This window comes from Rhamphochromis sp. 'chilingali' (assembly GCF_963969265.1).
Source record: "Rhamphochromis sp. 'chilingali' genome assembly, chromosome: 17".
NCBI lineage: Eukaryota > Metazoa > Chordata > Actinopteri > Cichliformes > Cichlidae > Rhamphochromis > Rhamphochromis sp. 'chilingali'.
This window is the reverse complement of record NC_137944.1, coordinates 1,526,478-1,548,172: the sequence shown is the minus strand read 5'-3', so window position 1 is coordinate 1,548,172 and position 21,695 is coordinate 1,526,478. Positions and strand designations below refer to the sequence as shown.

The window sequence follows — 21,695 nt, the reverse complement described above, 5'->3', positions numbered from 1 at the left end:
CATATGGACGATACCCACCGTCACCATTACCAAGACGAACAAGCTGATCTACACAACGGCAGCAGTGATCAGTGAGATGTTTGGCTACTAGCCAACTATTGGAGCTGCAGAAAGGTGCAATGAAGAAGGTGCCTAAGAAATACAGCAAGCTTTCCATACCTGAAACTGCCAGGTGAGACTCACAGTCTTGGCGTGCCACTTTAAGAGGTACACCAGAGGGATTGAAGGCAGGAGAATAAGCTGTTCTCCACAGAACCAGCCAAGGTGTACTCTCAGTGGCAGGGGAACAATATGAGAACAGCACCACCAAGGCTGGAGACAGAGCAATACTGGAAGAGCATATGGGAGAAGGACGCAACCCAAAACGGCAATGCTCAGTGGCTAGTAGATCTAGGAGCAGACCACAGCGACCTCCCTGAACAGGGTCCAGTAAACATCACAGTGGCAGATATCCAAGAAAGGGTCCCCTGGTGCTGTCCAGTTGGACAGGCCCTGACATGGTTCATGCCTACTGGCTAAAGAAGCTGACTGCACTCCACGAGTTCCTGGTAGCACACATGAACCAGTTGACAAGAGACACCCAGAATAGCTAACCGAGGACCCCCAGAAGGAACCGGTCTCATCCAACTACCGACCAATAACCTGCCTCAGTACTACATGGAAGCTCCTGTCAGGCATCATAGCGGGTGAGATGAACAGGTACAGGGGTCAATACATGAGCGGGACACAGAAAGGGATGGGCAAGAATACCAAAGGCACAAAACACCAGCTACTGGCAGACCGAGCAGTCAGCCGAGACTGCAAGACCAGACTGACCAACCTGTGCACTGCCTGGATTGATTACAAGAAGGCCTATGACTCAATGCCCCACACCTGTATCCTGGAATTCCTAGATCTATGCAAGAGCACCAGGACCCTAAGAGCCTTCATCAGGAAGTCAATGGGAATGTGGCGGACAACACTAGAGGCCGTAGTGATCGATGTAGCAGTTCCCAACGACAGCAACATCAGAAAGAAGGAACACGAGAAGCTCGAGAAATACCAAGGGCTCAGAGAAGAGCGCGAGAAAATGTGGAGGGTGAAGGTAACAGTGGTCCCAGTCGGAGCACTCGGTGCAGTGACTCCCAAGCTAGGCGAGTGGCTCCAGCAGATACCGGGAACAACATCGGAGATCTCTGTCCAGAAGAGCGCAGTCCTGCGAACAGCTAAGATACTGCAGGACCCTCAAGCTCCCAGACCTCTTGTAGAGGACCCGAGCTTGGACAATGTAGCTTGTGAATAGCTAATCGAATAACAACAAATAAAGTGGACATCTGGCATTGCTAACATAATATTCCTGTTTCTACTTTTAAAAATACAGCTTTGGAGAATTGTTTCTGTTGCATCTTAATGTTAAGTTATAAATTATCTGAGGTCCCGGCATGGCTGCATGCTAACCTAAGTTAAATTAAGTTAAGCTAATAATAAAAAGGTAATAACATACCAAGGTTGCTATTTTTTATAGTATGTTTAAAAATGTACTATTATTCTTTTTTGACATTTTGTTCTTACAAATCTTACAAAATAGAACATTAAAATACTTTTAGTGGCTAAAGCTGTCAAACAACAAGTTGAATTTCAAATTGCAGCTTGCTATCTTTTATGAATACCCTGGCATTGGAGAATTTAACAAATGACCAGTGTTTGATGTGAATGAAATTTATTCCAACAGTTACCTCAACATCCAAGACCAGGTTTCCTGTTTCAGGCCTTCTCTGACTGCTGTTGGCAGGTACTCACCACTGCTGACCAGGAATACTCCAGCTCACCTGGAGATTTTCTAACCAAGAAGTCTAATAATGATTTCATCAACACTGGTTTTAAATTTGCCCTTTTAGACCCACAGACATGCAGACTACAATCAACATTATTTGCCTCATGTATGCATGGTCATAATATCTCCAAACCGTTGTACGAAACCAACAAAACCATATTTTTGATATCCCTGGTTATTTCACAGCCAAATCAAATTTCTCCTTAATGCGTCACCTCAGCCCTCACCTCCCTAACTCCGTTGTAGTCTTCACAGTCCTGGCTGTAATGAACAGTTTTAGAGGCAGAAATCTGGTTTTGCAGACAGGGAAGCTGCCTATCATTCAGGCAGTCTTCTCTGTGGCTTGGGGAGAGATTACTGAGGATACAGACAGCTTCACACAGTGAGCCACAGCCTCTCTGATCAGTGGAGCACTCTCCTATCTCCCCACCTTATACCCCTGGGGCAATGATTTCACAGGGATTAGCACACAAAGTCGCCTAATCTCTCCCTCCTCTTTCTCTTTCTACTGATAGCTATCTCAGATATGAATGCATACATATACTGGCAATCACATTCCTTTATGTACAAACACGAGAACGTAATAACCAACAACTTGCAAAAAAGTAACTCCAGAAGACAACTTACCAGCAAATATCTTTAAATAAAACAGATCTCAAAAGTCTTAAAGGAATAGTATACACAAATCTGGAAAGTACTAATCCCAGATTCATAAAAATCTGTTGTACATTTGTTTTTGACAGACATTTGGTGTAAATGATATGATGAAAGTTTTCCATGCACCTTCCTTTGTTTGGGGGTCTAGTTATTGTGCATAAAAATTACCATAACTTAACATAAAGACATCTCAATGGAAAAGAACCATCATCAATGCTACCGTGGGTTTTTTCTGCAGGGATATGCTGTGGATAACCATGTCATTTGTTTGGTTGGCTTTGGCTCAGTTGACTTTTAAACTGTATCCAACTACTGGGCAGTGAAAACACTGGTTACTGCATCTCAGTGAGTACTATAAATTAGTACATTTTGGTTCAAGGGGTGTCTCTCCCATCTCAGTGTTGGGGATTCTTCAGACTAGTACCAAATGGCAGAACACAGACGGCTAATTCAATCAGAAACCCTGAGGGCCACCCAGCATTGCTAACTACATCATGGTTAAGCATCTTGAGCTTGTCAGAATTATCGAAAATGACAAGTGAACTTGACATGAACCAGAGAGTCGGAGTGGAATACTTGTATTGGCATTTCTTAATCTACGAATGGCACAGGGCAGTGCAGGAAAAATCAATACTTTTCAGTCACTGGTAGTTTTTTCTATGTGCCTGAATAAAAGAACTCACAAGCATCAAGGTACAGTAAGAAAATAGCACAGGCTCATTCAAGTCATGAGACACAAAGGAAAGATGTTCAATGTTGTACAAATAATTTATTATATTTAAACCTGAATCCCTATTATTTATCCCACATTTTAGGAGCCCATGAAGTTGTTCAGACAAAGAAAGGAAGTTGTGTTTATAAAACTCTCCAGAATCATATGAGTTTGTTTTTTTTCCACATATATTTCACGCGTTGTGATTTGGGACCCCCAAAACAAAAGTCAAAACTAAATCCACTAAACACAGGGGCAGGAATAGACAGGGGATGATAAGAGATACTCAGACAAAGAACAAAGACAAAGGCAAGGTAGAGGTGAATCCAATCAATGACACAGAAGGAGGAAGTAAAACTAAACACAACAGACAAGAGAGAAACGACTACGTAAAAGCAAACTTCAATAAAATAACTCAAATAAGAATACAATAGAATAGAAGATGGGATAGAATGCTGACAGGTACTAAACAAATATCAGCAAAAACAAGAAAGAAGTAAACTAATTGATAAAGAAACAAATGGTAATTTCTATGACTAATAAAGCAAGAACTTACTACGAATATAGTATGAACTGGTCTAAAGGAAAACCTAAAACACAAGACTCCAATAATGGAACAATAATACGACACAGGGGAGGAATAATAACAAATGGAGCTAAATTATAAAAGACATAAAAATAACAAGAACAATACAACAGAAAAGGCAGTAGAAACTCTACAAAACTCAAAAACCACAGCAGAGAAGAGGGGCCTGAAAACTGAAGGCTCTGCCTCCCATTCTACTTTTAAATACTCTAGGAACAACAAGTAGGCCTGCAGAGCGAGAGCGAAGTGCTCTAATAGGGTGATATGGTACTACAAGGTCATTAAGATAAGATGGGGCCTGATTATTTAAGACCTTGTATGTGAGGAGCAGGATTTTAATTCTGGATTTAACAGGAAGCCAAAACAGGAGAAATCTGCTCTCTCTTTCTAGTCCCTGTCAGGACTCTTGCTGCAGCATTTTGGATTAGCTGAAGGCTTTTCAGGGAGTTTTTAGGACTTCCTGATAATAATGAATTAGAGTCGTCCAGCCTGGAAGTAATAAATGCATGAACTAGTTTTTCAGCGTCACTCTGAGACAGGATATTTCTAACTTTAGAGATGTTGCGGAAATGGAAGAAAGCAGTCTTACATAATTGTTTTAATATGTGCATTGAAGGACATGTCCTGGTCAAAAATGACTCCAAGGTTCCTCACAGCGTTACTGGAGGCCAAGGTAATGCCATCCAGGGTAAGAATCTGGTTAGATACCATATTTATTATATGTGTATATATGTATATACAGTGGGGCAAAAAAGTATTTAGTCAGCCACTGATTGTGCAAGTTCCCCCACTTAAAATGATGACAGAGGTCAGTAATTTGCACCAGAGGTACACGTCAACTGTGAGAGACAGAATGTGAAAAAAAAATCCATGAATCCACATGGTAGGATTTGTAAAGAATTTATTCGTAAATCAGGGTGGAAAATAAGTATTTGGTCAATAACAAAAATACAACTCAATACTTTGTAACATAACCTTTGTTGGCAATAACAGAGGTCAAACGTTTACTATAGGTCTTTACCAGGTTTGCACACACAGTAGCTGGTATCTTGGCCCATTCCTCCATGCAGATCTTCTCGAGAGCAGTGATGTTTTGGGGCTGTCGCCGAGCAACACGGACTTTCAACTCCCGCCACAGATTTTCTATGGGGTTGAGGTCTGGAGACTGGCTAGGCCACTCCAGGACTTTCAAATGCTTCTTACGGAGCCACTCCTTTGTTGCCCGGGTGGTGTGTTTTGGATCATTGTCATGTTGGAAGACCCAGCCTCGTTTCATCTTCAAAGTTCTCACTGATGGAAGGAGGTTTTGGCTCAAAATCTCACGATACATGGCCCCATTCATTCTGTCCTTAACACGGATCAGTCGTCCTGTCCCCTTGGCAGAAAAACAGCCCCATAGCATGATGTTTCCACCCCCATGCTTCACAGTAGGTATGGTGTTCTTGGGATGCAACTCAGTATTCGTCTTCCTCCAAACACGACGAGTTGAGTTTATACCAAAAAGTTCTACTTTGGTTTCATCTGACCACATGACATTCTCCCAATCCTCTGCTGTATCATCCATGTGCTCTCTGGCAAACTTCAGACGGGCCTGGACATGCACTGGCTTCAGCAGCGGAACACGTCTGGCACTGCGGGATTTGATTCCCTGCCGTTGTAGTGTGTTACTGATGGTGACCTTTGTTACTTTGGTCCCAGCTCTCTGCAGGTCATTCACCAGGTCCCCCCGTGTGGTTCTGGGATCTTTGCTCACCGTTCTCATGATCATTTTGACCCCACGGGATGAGATCTTGCGTGGAGCCCCAGATCGAGGGAGATTATCAGTGGTCTTGTATGTCTTCCATTTTCTGATGATTGCTCCCACAGTTGATTTTTTCACACCAAGCTGCTTACCTATTGTAGATTCACTCTTCCCAGTCTGGTGCAGGTCTACAATACTTTTCCTGGTGTCCTTCGAAAGCTCTTTGGTCTTGGCCATGGCGGAGTTTGGAGTCTGACTGTTTGAGGCTGTGGACAGGTGTCTTTTATACAGATGATGAGTTCAAACAGGTGCCATTCATACAGGTAACGAGTGGGGGACAGAAAAGCTTCTTACAGAAGACGTTACAGGTCTGTGAGAGCCAGAGATTTTCCTTGTTTGAGGTGACCAAATACTTATTTTCCACCCTAATTTACGAATAAATTCTTTACAAATCCTACCATGTGGATTCATGGATTTTTTTTTCACATTCTGTCTCTCACAGTTGAAGTGTACCTCTGGTGCAAATTACTGACCTCTGTCATCATTTTAAGTGGGGGAACTTGCACAATCGGTGGCTGACTAAATACTTTTTTGCCCCACTGTATGTGTGTATATATATATATGTGAGCGTGTATGTGGAAATATGTGTGTGTACATATGTACGCATGCATATATGTATATATACATATATGCATGCATGGGTGTATGTATAACTTGTACATATCTTTATTGTGTAAATGTAACTTTGTCTGTATTATTGTAAATACTTATGCTATTGTGTACTTCACAAACATGGAGAGATGCCAAACTGCCAAACTGCCTTTCATTGTTTTTGTAACAATGAAAATAAAGAGCTATTCTATTCTATTCTATTTCTAAGATTTTCAGGGCCGAGTACAATAACCTCAGTTTGATCTGAATTAAGAAGCAGAAAGTTAGCGGCCATCCAGGTCTTTATGTCTTTAAGACATTCTTGCAGTTTAACTCATTGGTGTGTGTTATCTGGCTTCATGGACAGGGTGTCATCTGCATAGCAGTGTAAATGTATGCTATGTCTTCTAATGATGCTGCCTAAGGGAAGCATGTATAATGTAAACAGAATTGGTCCTAGCACTGAACCCTGTGGAACTCCATAATTAACCTCAGTGTGTGAAGAGGACTCTCCATTTACATGCACAAACTGGAGTCTATTAGACAGACTATAGAGATGCCTGAACCACCTCATGCTCATTTTTTCAAAAAGGATCTCACCTTCTTGAAATGGCATCAGCTACATGTGTTACATCTTCCAAACACACAATCTTCGTATACACCTTTTTACACAGTTTTATACATCTAAAAACTGTTATTCAGATGGACTCCTTTAAATACAAGCAAACTTACATCTCATCAGCTGCTATCACACATCTCATTCGCATTTATTGGAGTTCATACATCATAATGAAGGTGCTGCAAGGGGCAGATTACTCCAATAAGTCTTGCACAGCAGGGATCGCCCCAAGGACAACAATTAAAAAGGGCCTTCCTGGTCAATGGACTAGAAGCTTGCCGAAATGGTGCCTGACATCCAGTCACCGCCGCTTTAACATTGAAACTTTCCTCTGCTGTGCTCATTTTTTCCTCACTAGTTTGCTGCTTTGTAAAAATTCTTCTTCCTTACAGTTTTTTCACCTGTCTTTACTTTGGCTCACCATGACATTGTGATTTTAATTGTTTTAAAGTTTCTATGCATTTAAATGCAGAGTACAGATACAAATGTAAAGATTTTTAATAAGAACAGGAAATTAAAATGCCTTAAAACAATAAAACATCTGAATATCAGAGTGAAGTTTAGAGCTTGTAAAAAAAAAAAGGGAATATGAAGGAAAGTCCTGATTTTAAGAGTTCACATGTAGAACTCTTTTTTTTTCATATTTTTATTGAGAGACAAATGTACATTAGTTTACAATGACAATCCGGTTGTTCAGTCTGACGTCACTAGCCATGTCTGGGTCTAAACTCCGCTGCAGGTCCATATATCAAACGATCACTGTGGCATTACTGAGAGTTGAAAAACTGTCTAAAGTCTTTCATCTTTAATAAAATGATCAGCGTTCTGCTCTACCGGGTGTAACAACTGAGTTTAACATCCAGGCATCCATGAAAACGGAATTTATGACATTTAACGGAGTTAGAAGTTAGCAGGGAGTTAGCTCGCTAGCTTCTATCTAAATACAATATAGCATGTCCTGGCTGCGGGGTTTTGGAAACAAATTCAAACGTACAGCTCTGTTATCACTTCCAACATAAATGAAGACAGAAAACTAAACAGCAGTGACGTTTGTAGGGTTACTGAAGTTGGGCTAGCTGGTATATAATGATGTGCTACGTGATCGCTAGCGGCACAGCTATGTTAGCATAATATAAACAAGCTAACTTTTTTTCCACTTGATAAAAGTTAACGTGAGTGTTCTCGGTGGTCAGGAACAAATGTAATCGCATGGCAGGATGCTGTAAAAGGACCAAACTTCAGCCAGGAGAACAACTGAGATAATCCATCCACAATACGAGGTTAGTCATTCATATACTGCTGCATGGGCTGAGCTGCAGTTACATCCTAAGGTTTTAAAAACTGAGCTTAAATAAATGATTAGTGGTAATAAAAGCCGAGGGAGGTCAACAGTGATCACTGACTGTTTTAGGAGCTTTTTGAGATCAAATAGAAGAAAATACATAACATTAAACATGTTAACAACACAAAAGCCATATTAAACGCAGACTACTTTAGACCCGGAAGTAGGATTCGTCGCGTCATCACTGAACAACCGGATACAATCTGTTCCCCTCACATATTTTTTAGTTTTTCTTACATGAACAGATACGATAATACACACACACACACACACACACACACACACACACACACACACACACACACACACACACACACACACACACGCACGCACACACACACACAGGCACACCCCCACACACGCTTAAATAAAATTGAAAAAACAAACAAACGAACAAAAGAAAACCTAATAAGAGACCCAAAACAAACACAAACAACAAACCCCAAAACACACAAAAAAAAAGGGGGGGGGGGGGGATATGATATTAATCAGCTGGTAGAGCATTTAATGGCTTGCAATAGTCTATGAAGGGGCCCTAGATACGATAAAATTATCTGTATTTGCCCTTCGCCACAAGGCCTATCTTTTGCAATTTAAGAAATGACATCACATCTCTAAACCAAAAAGAAACTGAAGGTGACTTTGAAGATTTCCAAAGGAGTAAGATGCAACGTCTAGCCAAAAGTGATGTAAAGGCTAATATTTTGAAGTGTGTTGGGTCGGTTAGACCAGTGTTGACTGGAAGCCCAAAAACAGCTAGAAAAGGGTCCATGCAGATCTGGGTCCCAAGAGCCTTGCAAAAGAATAACTGAATACTGACTCCAGAAGCCATGGAGTCTTGGGCACAGAAAGAACATATGGCCTAGGTCACATGGGGTGGCATGACATCTCTCACACTGATCCATCACTTGTGGGTAAATCTCAGACAGACGAGACTTTGAATAGTAAACCCTGTACAACACCGTGAACTGGATAAGTTGTAACCTGGCACAGGACGTACTATAACGGACATTGGATACTGCTTTCTCCCATTGCTGATCCGAAAAAATTACTCCTAACTCCCGCTCCCAAGCCCCCCTAATTTTAGCAACTGAATGGACATTTAAATCCATAAGTTGTTTATATATTAAAGATATAATTGACTTCTTATTGGGTTTAAGGGATAAGACGAGAAGAAAGGAAAGAAAAAACGCTACCACAGTCTGCTTATTTTTAAGAGTCAGTAAGTGTAACAGTTTGGAAACAGCTGTTATGACCACTATTTAATACACAGCACAGAGCAGCGTTCTTTCATATTATGCATTTGGACTTGATTGTATCATATGTATCAAATGACAGGATCTTTGCAACACAGCAGGTGGCTTTAGCTTGTGCCAAAAAGCAATCTCCAGGGTGGGCCATTTATATGGATACACCGTAATAAAACAGGAATGGTTGGTGATATTAAAGTCCTGTTTGTGGCACATTAGTACATGTGAGGGGGCAAACTCCTTCAAGATGGGTGGTGACCATGGTGGCCATTTAGAAGTCGGCCATCTTGGATACAACCTTTGTTTTTTCAATAGGAAGAGGGCCATGTGACACATCAAACTTATTGGTAATGTCACAAGAAAAACAATGATGGTATTGGTTTCAACGTAACTTTATTCTTTCATGAGTTATTTACAAGTTTCTCTTTGTTCACAGCCATTGACATGTCGAAGAGGTTAACACGTGAGGAGCAGATCGAAATTGTGTTGATATGTGGTGAACGCAGTAACCGGGTCATTGCAGCAGATTTCAATGCAAGACACCCTACGAGACCACCCATCTCCCATGCTACAGTTAGCAAACTGCTTGCTAAGTTTCGTGAAACTGGTTCAGTGTTGGATTTGCCAAAATGTGGACGCAAGAAAACTGTCACTAATGAAGAAACATCAGTGGCTGTCCTAGCTTCATTCAGCAAGAGCCCACAGCGTAGCACTCGCCGCATGTCACTGGAGAGTGGCATTAGTCGAACATCCCTTGGGCGGATATTAGCTACTCACAAATGGCACCCTTACAAACTCCAGCTACTGCAGCATCTCAACGAGCATGACCCAGGTCGGCGCACAGAATTTGCAGAATGGGCAAAACAAAAATTGGAACAGGACCCTCAGTTCACGCAGAAGATTTTGTTCAGTGATGAGACAAACTTTTATGTGAATGGTGAAGTTAACAAAAAAAAACCCCACCGCTATTGGTCTGACACTAACCCACATTGGATGGATCCCTCCAAGACTGTTGGAACAACAAAAGTGATGGTTTGGTGTGGTATATGGGGTACAACGATAGTGGGTCCATTCTTCATCAATGGAAACCTCAAGGCCACTGGATATTTGAAATTGCTACATGATGATGTGTTTCCCTCTTTATGCACTGAAGCTGGCACGTTCCCTGAGTTTTTCCAACAAGATGGTGCCCCACCACATTATGGGTGCCAGGTCCGAGCATTCCTAGATGAACAGTTTCCTGGAAAGTGGATTGGTCGTCGTGGGCCAGTTGAATGGCCCCCAAGGTCTCCCGATCTGACCCCCTTAGACTTTTATCTTTGGGGTCATCTGAAGGCAATTGACTATGGTGTGAAGATACGAGATGTGCAGCACCTGAAACTACGGATACTGAATGCCTGTGCTGGCATTTCTCCTGCGGTGTTGCTATCAGTGTGTGAAGAGTGGGAGAAGAGGGTTGCATTGACAATCCAACACAATGGGCAGCACATTGAACACATTTTATAAGTGGTCAGAAACTTGTAAATAACTCATGACAGAATAAAGTTACGTTGAAACCAAGCACACCATTGTTTTGTGACATTACCAATAAGTTTGAAAGTTGTATCCAAGATGGCTGACTTCTAAATGGCCACCATGGTCACCACCCATCTTGAGGAGTTTGCCCCCTCACATATACTAATGTGCCACAAACAGGACTTTAATATCACCAACCATTCCCATGTTATTACGGTGTATCCATATAAATGGCCCACCCTGTAGATTCTCTGTTAGGGATTTCACGTTCATGAGTGTACAAAGAGCAATGGGTCAGAGCTGTCATCTAACTTTATTGATGGGAAAAATACATAACCAAAGGGACTTAATACCTCTGCTATAGAAAATTGCTTGATGACAAAAACTATTTCTGCACAATTGTCTGACATTCTTTATAAAAGTTGCATTTGTAAAAATCAATCAATATTCTTTCTTTGCATTCATTTCCTTAACTTCATTTGGTATAATCTCATCATTATAATCAGTCTATAAGTTTGTCTTGTTACCTCAACGCCAAATATCCAGCGTTAGATAATCAATTGTTAGAGCTCTGCAGTTTTGCCAGTGTTCTGCAGAACCCAGGAGGGTGTGGCTTAGCGGCTTTCAAAGCCTGCACAACAAACAGAAACAGAGAACCCATCTTACTCTATTAATGAACCACCCCCTCCCTGTCTGTCTATGGGTTGCATTTGCTGGAGGAGGCCAAGACCAGCAGCCAAGTAGAAAATGAAAAGTTGCGTATATGTGTCATGTTTCTGGGTCATTTTGACCCAGCATTTTGAGTTTCTTATGTTTTGGTTTATTTTTGTATTGTGGAGTATTTTCTGATTCTCTGGTGTTTTGTCGATTATTATTATAAATCTATGTTTCAGTTATTGTTGGTGACAGCTTAGTTCTTAGGTTTTGTGTCTCATGTTTAATGTAGGCTTAGTTCAGTGTCTAGTCTGTGTCTTGTGAATTGTCTCGTTTCCTGTTTTACTTTGAAGGGTCACGTCTGATGTCAGTGTATTCTGTTTTTCTTCCCCTGTCTCGTCTTGTCTATTACTCCCAGCTGTGTTCCCCACCTGTTTGTAATCTCCCTGTGTTCTCCTGTGTGTATTTAAGTCGTGTCTAACTGTGTGCTAGTTGCTGGTCTGTCTGTAAATCTACCGTGTTTCATTCCATGTGTTCTCCCTGCTGTGTACGGTCATATGCCTCAGCTCACCCTCCTTCGTGTTCTTGTTCATGTTTAGTAGTTTAGTTTACCCAGTTTAGATTATCGTTTGCCGTTTTCAACTTGTGTTTTATTTTTACAGTAAACCTCTTTTGCACCTCCACGAGTGCCTGCCTCCTTTATTTTCTCCACATGGCTCATCCCACTCGCCGTGACAATATGCTTGCTGTCTACAGAACACCTGAGCCTTTTCCTCCTTTCACATAATCGTATGATCCCAGTCTTTCTTTGCATGTGATTGGCCGCCCGGTTTGTCCATCAAAATAAAGTTCCCACCCTGCATGGATTCTCAGCAGGGCTGAAGATTCAGTTCCTACATACCGACACAAGAAATTGTCTCGCGGGCCGGATAAATTTGACACCCCTGTTCTAATGTAACTGAGGAGTTTGGCTCAAGGTTGTGACCAGAGGCTACAGAAAGGGTCCAACAGAGGCGGGTACACTGTAAAGACAGCGACTGAGTGTTTAGGCCACAGCATGTCAGATAACTGTAGAGACATTTGAGCGAATGTGTCATTGTGCCGAGGAGCTTTGTATGGTAACATTCACAAAGTTTATATTCTCAAACAGATTCTCAGACTCGATAAGTCTGATGATCTCATGGGAATAGTGAACAAAACTCTCACAATTATACACAGCTTGGGCTTGCAGTGTGGCTGGAGCCCGTCCTACTTAAAATAGAGGGCGGGTAGGATAACACCTGAGATAGGCAACATATCTATTACTGTGAAAACTCAGAGATACTTACATTCCACCACCAGTAAACCATAATATCTGGAATCAATATGTATCTCTGTGGATAACCTACGCCTGCCATCCAAACTCCGCACAAAAAGGCCTCAGCTGATCAGAAAACTCTAGCCCAGAACTCTTCTGCTGTGTGGCAACTGTACCCAAATGTGACACTCTACGCGTGTTACACAGCAACGCTATCCAGATCTTACCTGCAAATTAAAAATAGTTTTCCATCATCCCTGTGTGTATTTCAGAGTCAAGCCTCATCTTGTGATGTATCCCTAGCCCATTTAGCAGAAAAAGCACATTGGCTCTCTGTGAATGACAGTGTACATTCATCCAACTTATCTCTGAGTGCAGACCTGGGCTCTGTGCCTCATGTTTTTGTAGGTTCATACAGACAACTCATGGATGCATGCTAAATGGCTTCACACATTAATTTCCCAACCCCCTTTTTTGAGTCTAGATGAACTGAAAGGAAACAAAGTGCTTGCTTTTCTGGAGGGATTACGGTAAAACTAAGTGCAGTAAAACTCCCAAAGAAGTGAGTAAAATTTAGCACATGAAAGTTCACAGTGGCCAGTATTTGACTTCAGGCAGGATGGCTGCTGTGTTTGCTTCGGATTACTCCTCATCCCCCACCCGACCCTGTGGCTTGTCACGTGCTCCATAATGTTGTGCTATGGACATTTATGTGCTTTTTGTGCAGAGGAGTTTTTTTGTTTCCTGTTCTCATGCTGTCCTCCCAGGAGCCCAGCATGAGTAGAGGTCTCTTTTTTTCCTCTTGTACTTTCCCATTGTAGTGTATATTTCAGTGTTTTTCTGTAACGCTACTGATCTCCGACCTGTATCCCCATGTGATGTCTGTGTTGTGTAAGGCCGGGGGGGGGGGGGTGTCCTATTTCACTGCAGGGCAACCTGCACGTGGCGAATAAAGCCTTGATTGATTGATTGATTGATTGATTGGTTGATTGAGAATCTCCAGCCCCACCTCACAATTCCTACAGCCTCCCTTTCTTTGTTCTGATGAAATCTGCTCCTAGTGATAGATTCAGAGCCCCTCCTCCACTCCCTTAACACCCACCACCCAAAAAGAAGCAAGCCTGATTTCTGCTGGCCTCGTCAAACAATGAGATGCTCTCTAGCTGCTTTGTGCTGCAGTTCTCTACATTCAAAGAGATCTCTGAGAACTGCGTTTTCATTGTTTCATCTTCAATGGGTAAAAAATAAGCGCTCAGACAGCTAGACAAGCTGCTACAGGCCGAGAATAACAATGCCATTGTTAAATAAGGCCAGCTTTCAGTCAAAGTCCATTCAAAGAATAGTTGAGGATCTGTAAGAGTGCATGTTGTGCCTGTTAATGAACATGCAAAAAGGAGCCATTTCTTTGATTTATCAACATGAAGACTATTCAGGCAGACAAGGCTATATCTTATAATGTACATTTGGATATTTATGTCTGACACCAGATTCACTGAGAAAGCAGAATTGGGCTAGAATTTTTTGTTTGTGTTTGGTGTAATTTTCAAAACTAAATTTGGGTTCAGTCTCACGTCTTTCGAGTTATGAAGCAGATTCGCTCAGCCCGGAGATGCAAACAGGAAATATGAAAAACCTTTGGTCTGCCAACAGGAAGTACAAAGCACACAGGCGGTGTTCAGTACAACAAAGCTCACTGGCTGCTTATTACTGTTACTGACTTACTTACTGTTGTTATTTATTTGTTTGCTTGCTCATTTTTGGTGGTATGTGACTCTGTGTGTGTATGCGTGTGTGTGTAGGTGTAGGTGTTTCAGTGTTACACAGAAGTGAAACTAACTACATGATATCCAACCAGATACGTATATTGAGCTGCAGATGAACACTGTGGACAGACAGTAACCGTAAAACCAAGGTCACTACTCTCAACTCGCTACCTATTAGAGAAGTTGCTTGTAGATGTGAGCAAGGTTCTATTCAATTCAATTCAATTTTATTTATATAGCGCCAAATCACAACAAAAGTCGCCTCAAGGCGCTTCATAGATACAGAGAAAAACCCAACAATCATATGACCCCCTATGAGCAAGCACTTTGGCGACAGTGGGAAGGAAAAACTCCCTTTTAACAGGAAGAAACCTCCAGCAGAACCACGGTCAGGGAGGGGCGGGGCCATCTGCTGCGACCGGTTGGGGTGAGAGAAGGAAGACTGGATAAAAGACATGCTGTGGAAGAGAGACAGAGGTTAATAACAGGTATGATTCAATGCAGAGAGGTCTGTTAATACATTGTGAGTGAGAAAGGTGACTGGAAAGGAAAAACTCAATGCATCATGGGAATCCCCCGGCAGCCTACGTCTATTGCAGCATAACTAAGGGAGGATTCAGGGTCACCTGGTCCAGCTCTAACTATATGCTTTAGCAAAAGGAAAAGTTTGAAGCCTAATCTTAAAAGTAGAGATAGTGTCTGTCTCCTGAATCCAAACTGGAAGCTGGTTCCACAGAAGAGGGGCCTGAAAACTGAAGGCTCTCCCTCCCATTCTACTTTTAAATACTCTAGGAACAACAAGTAGGCCTGCAGAGCGAGAGCGAAGTGCTCTAATAGGGTGATATGGTACTACAAGGTCATTAAGATAAGATGGGGCCTGATTATTTAAGACCTTGTATGTGAGGAGCAGGATTTTGAATTCAATTCTGGATTTAACAGGAAGCCAATGAAGGGAAGCCAAAACAGGAGAAATATGCTCTCTCTTTCTAGTCCCTGTCAGGACTCTTGCTGCAGCATTTTGGATTAGCTGAAGGCTTTTCAGGGAGTTTTTTGGACATCCTGATAATAATGAATTACAGTGCGTCACTCTGAGACAGGATATTTCTAATTTTAGAGATGTTGCGCAAATGGAAGAACGCAGTCTTACATATTTGTTTAATATGTGCGTTGAAGGACATATCCTGGTCAAAAATGACTCCAAGGTTCCTCACAGTGTTACTGGAGGCCAAGGTAATGCCATCCAGAGTAAGAATCTGGTTAGATACCATATTTCTAAGCTTTTCAGGGCCGAGTACAATAACCTCAGTTTGATCTGAATTAAGAAGCAGAAAGTTAGCTGCCATCCAGGTCTTTAAGTCTTTAAGACATTCCTGCAGTTTAACTCATTGGTGTGTGTTATCTGGCTTCATGAACAGATAGAGCTGGGTGTCATCTGCATAGCAGTGTAAATGTATGCTATGTCTTCTAATGATACTGCCTAAGGGAAGCATGTATAATGTAAACAGAATTGGTCCTAGCACTGAACCCTGTGGAACTCCATAATTAACCTCAGTGTGTGAAGAGGACTCTCCATTTACATGCACAAATTGGAGTCTATTAGATAGATATGATACAAACCACTGCAGCACAGTACCTGTAATACCTACAGCATGTTCTAATCACTCTAATAGGATATTATGGTCGACAGTATCGAATGCTGCACTGAGGTCTAGTGCAGGACAAGCACAGAGATGAGTCCACTGTCAGAGGCCATAAGAAGATCATTTGTAACCTTCACTAAAGCTGTTTCTGTGCTGTGATGAGCTCTGAAACCTGACTGAAACTCTTCAAATAAACCATTCCTCTGCAGATGATCTGTTAGCTGTTTGACAACTACTCTTTCAAGAATCAGAATCAGAATCAGAATACTTTATTGATCCCTGGGGGAAATTATTTTTGTTACAGTGCTCCATTTTAAACCAACATTAAGACAAGACAGACAATACGCTAACTAAGAATAGTACAATATATACATATACATATATACAAGAATGTTTGATATGAAAGGAAGGTTGGAGATTGGCCTATAATTAGCTAAGACTGCTGGGTCTAGAGATGGCTTTTTGAGTAAAGGTTTAATTACAGCTAGCTTGAAGGCCTGTGGTACATAGCTGATTATTAGAGATAGGTTGATCATATTTAAGATCGAAGCATTAATTAATGGCAGGACTTCTTTGAGCAGTTTTGTAGGAATGGGGTCTAAAAGACACGTTGATGGTTTGGAGGAAGTAATTATTGAAGTTAACTCAGAAAGATCAATTGGAGAAAAAGAGTCTAACTTAACATCAATGGTACTAAGAGTAGCTGTAGATAATATTAGATCTGTGGGATGATTATTGGTAATTTTTTCTCTAATGATAAAAATGTTATTTGTGAAGAAGTTCATGAAGTCATTACTAGTTAACGTTAAAGGGATGGTTGGCTCAAAAGAGCTCTGACTTTTTGTCAGCCTGGCTACAGTGCTGAAGAGAAACCTGGGGTTGTTCTTATTTTCTTCAATCAGTGATGAATAGTAAGATGTTCTGGCTTTGCGGAGGGCTTTCTTATAAAGCAGCAAACTATTTCTCCAGGCTAAATGATGATCCTCTAAATTTGTGACACGCCATTTCCTCTCCAGATTACGAGTCATCTGCTTTAGGGTACGTGTTTGAGAATTATACCACGGAGTCAGGTACTTCTGATTAGAGACCTTAGTTTTCACTGGAGCTACAGTATCCAGAGTCGTACGTAGTGAGGAGGTGAAATTATTAACAAGATAATCGACCTCTGTTGGGGTAGCGTTCAGATAGCTGCTCTGCTCTATGTTGGTACTGTCACGGTTTGCCGGGGCAAGCCGTGTGGAGGTGGAGAAAGGACCCAAAAGGCGGCAGCTCTGGTGCAGGTGAGTGCTTATTTACAGCAGTGGGTACAAACAGCAACGGGGTGTGAACATGAAACCGAAAACCTAAACTGGGTAAACTAACAACACAAACCAGGAATGACGGTGCAGGGAGATCCGGGGAAATACACATGAAGAGACGCAGGGAGACCGAGGGGAAACAACACAGACGAACCAGCAACTACTATGACAGAAGACACAACTTAAATACACTCAGAGAACACAGGGAGATTACACACAGGTGGGAACACAGCTGGGAGTGATTAACATGACGAGACTAGGGAGGCAAACTGAAAACACTCACATAAGACGCAGACCTTCACAATAAAACAGGAACTTACACATGAAAGGACACAAACTAAGAAACGCGGACTAGATACAGGAACACACGGGCAGAACAGAGTAAACGCTAACCAGAGGAAGAACAGAACCAAAATCACGAAGAGAAAACACAAAACGCTGGGTCAAAAGGACCCAGGATCATGACAGTACCCCCCCGTCAAGGGCTGGCCCCAGACAGCCCAACACAAGAACACCAAAACAAAAAAAAGAAAACCGCCCAAAACAGAAAACAACCCGACCAGGGCGGGCGGAGGGGGTCCAGGAAGGAGGGCACGAGGCAAAACAAAACAGGAGCACCAGAAGGCCAAAAGACAAAAAGAAAAACAAAACACGAGTCCCAACCCAAAACAACCAATGAAACGAAACACACCTCAGCCCAAGAAAAATGGAGTCCAAAACAGAAGAGTTCAGGGGGCCGGCCCGAGGCCGACAGCACAGGAGTCCAAAACAGAAGAGCTCAGGGGGCCGGCCAGGGGGCCGACAGCACAGGAGTCCAAAACAGAAGAGCTCAGGGGGCCGGCCAGGGGGCCAACAGCACAGGAGTCCAAACAGTTCAGGGGGCCGACCGTGCGGACGGCAACGGCGGCGACGTGGACACAGTTCGGGAGGCCGACCGTGCGGAAGGCAACGGCGACAGCGCTGGTCCGGGGGCCGGCTGTGCGGAAGGCAACGGCGGCCGCTCAGGCGAAGAGGGTCCGGGGGCCGGCCGTGCGGAAGGCAACGGCGGCCGCTCAGGCGAAGGCGGTCCGGGGGCCGCCCACGACAGCAATGGTGCCCGGCCAGTGGCCTAGCCAGCGGTCTAGACAACGGCCGTTTAGCTCCAGACCCAAACGAGGCTGGGCCAGGCGGGGCTGAAGGCACGGAGGCTGGGCCAGGCGAGGCTGAAGGCACGGAGGCTGGGCCAGGCGAGGATGATGATGAAGCTGCAGCAGGCGAGGATGATGATGAAGCTGCAGCAGGCGAGGATGATGAGGAAGCTGCAGCAGGCGAGGATGATGAGGAAGCTGCTGCTGGCGGCTGGACGGGCTCCTCGGGCCCCCCAGCTGACGAGGCAGGAAGCAAGGGCCGGAGCGGTCCCTCGGACCCTCCAGCGGAAACAGGAGACGAAGGCCGGAGCGGTCCCTCGGACCCTCCAGCGGAAACAGGAGACGAAGGCCGGAGCGGTCCCTCGGACCCTCCAGCGGAGACACGAGACGAAGGCCGGAGCGGTCCCTCGGACCCTCCAGCGGAAACAGGAGACGAAGGCCGGACGGGCCCCTCGGACCCTCCAGCGGAGACAGGAGACGAAGGCCGGACGGGCCCCTCGGACCCTCCAGCGGAAACAGGAGACGAAGGCCGGAGCGGTCCCTCGGGTGGCTGCTTAAACTCCAGGGGTACAGAATCAGCTGAGGACTGGGACCTAGCCTCTGGGGAAGCCCTGGAGCGGCAAACTGTGCCAATGGCGGCTAAACCATGAAAAGCACCTTGAGTTGGAATTAGACTTTCTCCCTGCATGGAGTGAATGAGTGAAACCGGTAATGCTGGAGCCAGAGCTACGGGTAGCGGGGGCACTGGAGCTACTGGGGCCTGCGCTACAGGCGGCACTGGTGCTACTGGGTGGCACTGGAGGCTCTGGAAACTGAACTGAAAGGGACACTGGAGGCTCTGGAAACTGAACTGAAAGGGACACTGGAGGCTCTGGAAACTGAACTGAAAGGGACGAGGGTGGCTCTGGAAACTGAACTGAAAGGGACGAGGGTGGCTCTGGAAACTGAACTGAAAGGGACGAGGGTGATTCTGGAGGCTGAACTGAGGGTGACTCTGGAGGCTGAACTGAGAGTGGCACTGGAGGCTGAACTGAGGGTGGCACTGGAGACTGAACTGAGGGTGACTCTGGAGGCTGAACAGAGGGTGGCACTGGAGACTGAACAGAGGGTGTCTCTGGAGGCTGAACTGAGAGTGGCACTGGGGGCTGAACTGAGGGTGGCACTGGAGACTGAACTGAGGGTGACTCTGGAGGCTGAACTGAGGGTGGCACTGGAGACTGAACTGAGGGTGGCACTGGAGACTGAACTGAGGGTGACTCTGGAGGCTGAACTGAGAGTGGCACTGGGGTAGCTAACCGAGCTGAGAGTGGCTGCGGGGTAGCTAACCGAGCTGAGAGTGGCTGCGGGGGAGCTAACCGAGCTGAGAGTGGCTGCGGGGGAGCTAACCGAGCTGAGAATGGCTGCGGGGGAGCTAACTGAGCTGCCGGTAGCTGCACAGGCGATAAGCAGCTCGCGTTGACATCCGCCACACAAAACACAGCCCCTGAATGAACAGTCAAAAAGTCTGGAAAAGACACAGAGTCCTCACTCACCACAGCCGGTGAATTAGAAGTCCGAACGTCCGGCTGTGGGGTGGCGCGCCGGCGGCGCGATCTGCGTTTCCTCCCCGCAGACGGCTCCGACGGGCCGGGCAAGATCACATCCGGCGAGTCGGGCAGCGAGGCAGGAGCGGCTGAGAGAAGGTGCGGTGTGAGCCGGAGAAAAGCCTGCATGGTCGGAGGAAGCAACTGCAGAAGCCATGGCAGGCCAGAAAAGAGCCGTTGTAGCCGACTTTCCACGGCACGACGAAGCTCCTCTGGAGGGTTCTCTAGCCATAGCCCGAGGAGAATCTCCACATTATACGCGATGTCGTCCTGGAGCTCCTCGGACGGATTTACTGCCGCTGGGTCCATGGTGGCTGGTTCGTACTGTCACGGTTTGCCGGGGCAGTGGAGGTGGAGAAAGGACCCAAAAGGCGGCAGCTCTGGTGCAGGTGAGTGTTTATTTACAGCAGTGGGTACAAACAGCAACGGGGTGTGAACATGAAACCGAAAACCTAAACTGGGTAAACTAACAACACAAACCAGGAATGACGGTGCAGGGAGATCCGGGGAAATACACATGAAGAGACGCAGGGAGACCGAGGGGAAACAACACAGACGAACCAGCAACTACTATGACAGAAGACACAACTTAAATACACTCAGAGAACACAGGGAGATTACACACAGGTGGGAACACAGCTGGGAGTGATTAACATGACGAGACTAGGGAGGCAAACTGAAAACACTCACATAAGACGCAGACCTTCACAATAAAACAGGAACTTACACATGAAAGGACACAAACTAAGAAACGCGGACTAGATACAGGAACACACGGGCAGAACAGAGTAAACGCTAACCAGAGGAAGAACAGAACCAAAATCACGAAGAGAAAACACAAAACGCTGGGTCAAAAGGACCCAGGATCATGACAGGTACAGGGCATTGAAGATGATAACAGTGGGTGGATTATATTCTTAAACTTAGTTACAACGCTTTCAGAAAGACATCTACTTTGATAAAGTCTACTCTCCACCGCTGTGTAATCAATTATTGTAAATGTAAATGTTATTAGGAAATGATCAGACAGCAGAGGGTTTTCAGGAAACACTGTTAAATGTTCCGTTTCTATGCCATGTGTTAAAACAAGATCTAGAGTGTGATTAAAGTGGTGGGTGGGTTCTTTTACATTTTGAGAGAAACCAATTGAGTCTAATAACAGAGTAAATGCCATGTTGAGGCTGTCATTTTTAGCATCTACATGGATGTTAAAATCACCCACAATAATTATTTTATCTGAGCTCAGAACTAAATTAGATATAAAGTCTGAGAAATCAGACAGAAACTCTGTGTAAGGCCCAGGTGGACGATAGATGATAACAAGTAAGACTGGTTTCTGAGTTTCACAGCTGGGGTGGACGAGGCTAAGCATCAGGCTTTCAAATGAATTAAAAGTCTGTCTGGGTCTTTGGTTGATTAATAGGCTGGTGTGAAAAATTGCTGCCAC

The 21,695-nt window shown here is 44.2% G+C and overlaps 1 protein-coding gene across 1 annotated transcript in view; it reads right to left on the bottom strand.

Moving 5' to 3' along the window:
- Positions 1 to 21,695, bottom strand: part of LOC308384765 (retinoic acid receptor beta-like) — a 180,809-nt gene that overhangs the window by 132,263 nt on the left and 26,851 nt on the right. The gene's annotated exons all lie outside the window — the stretch shown is intronic.